Raw genomic sequence first — 3,166 nt, 5'->3', positions numbered from 1 at the left:
ATGGTTACCAAATACGGCTAAAGCCTATTCAAGCAATGCTTCGATTCCGAATGACGGTCTTTCACGACTTTCACCGAGGCGATGTTGAGAGTATCTACCACCATGTACGACTCTTTGTATAAATACCAACAATTATTCTCACTACTTTCCCTGTCGTATCCTTGTCATGATAGTTTGTTAAATGAGACTTTTAATTTTTAAAATTAAATGTCTTCAAAGGCAATATGTACAAAGCGCTTATAAATAACCCGTATTTTACATCATCGATGCATAATACTGCATATGCTGGGATTTTCCCCGTTTATTCCTAACATTAGTTTTATTATAATAATTAGTGTAATATTACCAACGAATTATAAATAAATCATTGCAAACGTATTCTGAGTCGCATGACGCCACTTGTTTCCCCCGAATGGATGAACTAAGCTTGGTGTTGCAAGTGGAATTGAAAGCTTTTAGAATGAATTTCTATACTCTTATTGGATTGGCATTTTTCCGGTCTAGGAACTTTGAATTTATTTATGTCGTCCAAAGTCCACCTTAAATTGTCACTTATTATACCAGCTAGGGAATGCAATCCCGGTATACCGGGATCCCGAAATACCGAGATCCCGCAGACATTTTGCGGGACTAATCTTGGTCGAAAATGTTGTGGGATCCCGCTGAACTGGCGGGATTACAGAGAAGCTTCTACAACTGCATCGACGTCCAATTCTTCCACATCGGCTCATTGTGAACCTCAACCATCAACTTTGGCAAAGAAGCATAAAATCACTGACCATTTTTCAAGCGAAAACAATACCGTCGAAAAGAGGGTTTCACGAATGGTGTCTAAAGATGGTTTACCATTCCGAGTTTTCTGTACCTCGTCGGATTTGCGAGATCTTTTTAAAGCCGGGGGTTTTAATTTACCAACATCGTCTAATTCAATCAAATTAATGGTTATGAATTACGGCAAGACACTAAAAATGATGGTTATTCAAGATCTTTTAAAGCTGAAAGAGAGCAACTACAGATTTACCCTCACTTACTCTGAATTACTTTGAGTCCGGTGGATTAAAAGGCACATACCTTCAATTCACTTACAATGTGCTAATGACTATTGTGCCAACCAGCGTGGAAGCTGAACGAGCTTTTTCAGCCGCTGTCTACCTTGTGTCCAATATCAGAAGCCCTTTATCAGATGACACAATCACGGACGTATATATAGCTTTGATAAGGGGGGGGTCCGCAAATTAAAAAAAATATATATAAGGTCATGTTTTCGTGAAAAAAATAGTCAGTCTTAATCAATCAGCCTTTATTTTTAAATATTATATATATAAATCATTCAGTCTCTGATATTTGAACTAAAAATAAACATAACATAATTATCGCTCCTTATTTAAATAAAATCGCTTCGTTTATAACATAAAAAAAGAAATAACATAAAATAAAAGGTGGAAAACAAAATAACTTTTTTTTATACCTAATTTGTTAAGGTACACTAAACAAAAATACTCTTTCATCTTAAGAACAAATAATTTGTTTTAAAATTGAAACACCTTTTATTTAATCACATAACCAAATAATTTATTCTAAACTTTGGTCATATTGTAAGGCACTCTTTTTATTGAACTACAATTATAAAATTAAAATCAAAAAGTATCATCTTACCTACAATAACAAAATATTTTTAATGCAAATAATACTTAATGTATGAAAAAAATAAGCGTTTTCTCTCAAGCTAAATGAAGAGCTTTCATCTTAAGAACAAAATAATTTCTTTTAAACTTTGGTCGTATTATTATGACACTCTTTTTAATGAACTACAATATAATTAAAATTAAAAATTACCTACCTACCTACAGTAACACTAACAAAATATTGTAAATTCAAGTTATACATGAAAATAAATGTAGTTTTCTCTCAAACAAAAAAAACTGACACGAGATTCATTGTTTTACAACTACTATTAATTAAAAATTATCATTCCTTATTTCAAATAAATGGTTGTGCTTTTTTAAATAAGTTATAACTTCTTCGTAAATAATATAAAAAAATAAACAGTATCTAGGTATTACCTGTGTGAACATTATTAACGAATAACATAAAATAAAAGGTAGAAAACAAAATTACTTTTTTAGGTGCACTAATTTCTTTATGTACCTACCTACACTAAACAAAAAATACTCTTTCATTTTAAGAACAAAATAATTTCCTCTAAACTCTGGTCATTTTGTATGGCACTCTTTTTAATGAACTACAATATAATTAAAATTAAAAAGTACCATCCTACCTACAATGACAAAATATTTTTAATGCAATAATACTTATTTGAATATAATGAAAATAAAAAGTGTTTTCGTGGCTCGTAGTTCAGTGCACCGAACATGTCCGACAGCAGGACGAAATCTCCCGAATTCAGTTTCGGTTTCGGCCGTAGTTTCGGCTGGATGGCGGCCGAAACCGAAACTAAGCCGAAACTCGTTTTTTGGCCGAAACTAGGCCGAAACCGAAACCGAAAGTTCGGTCGGACACTACTTTAAAGTAATACATTTAGTCTTTTACGTTTAATTGCTAACTGATTAATAATTTCTTCGGAATCAAGTTGCACCGCCAGATCTCGGTGTACGCTCATTAAAGCCAGACCAGTAAGTCTTTCGTCGCCCATTTTATTTCTTAGGTAAGTTTTTAACCTCTTTAATGTAGAGAAAGATCTTTCAGGGGTTGCAGTGGACACTGGGAGTGTGGCTAAAATAATTAGAAGCTTTTTTATTAAAGGGAAAAACTGATCATCGCAGTTATCGATGGTGTCGATCACAGTTGCAGGTTTTTGTGCTACAGATTTCCAGTGATTGTGCCATATCTCATATTCACTCAGAAATATTGTGCCTTTATTTTCCCCACCCAGAAATGTTTGTGTAATCTTGTTAAGATTTTCTTTTATCCTGGAGTCATTACTGGTTTTTTCAGGTAGCAGCATTTGAATTCCTTAGATCGTCGATTCATGTGGTTTAAAACGAGCGTCGAGTTCTGTAATAACATGATCAATGAAAGGGTAAAACACATTTCGTCGGACACAATTAATACATTAACTTTTTTACGAAGCTATTTCCAAAATAATGTTTAATCAAACTTATGATGCTCATTGTACAAGAATATTGTTTATCGTGTGAACGTTATT

This window comes from Hesperophylax consimilis, chromosome 4 (genome assembly GCF_061612785.1).
Source record: "Hesperophylax consimilis isolate HC1 chromosome 4, BYU_Hcon_1.0, whole genome shotgun sequence".
NCBI classification, from domain to species: domain Eukaryota; kingdom Metazoa; phylum Arthropoda; class Insecta; order Trichoptera; family Limnephilidae; genus Hesperophylax; species Hesperophylax consimilis.
Note: the sequence above shows the minus strand (reverse complement) of the source record.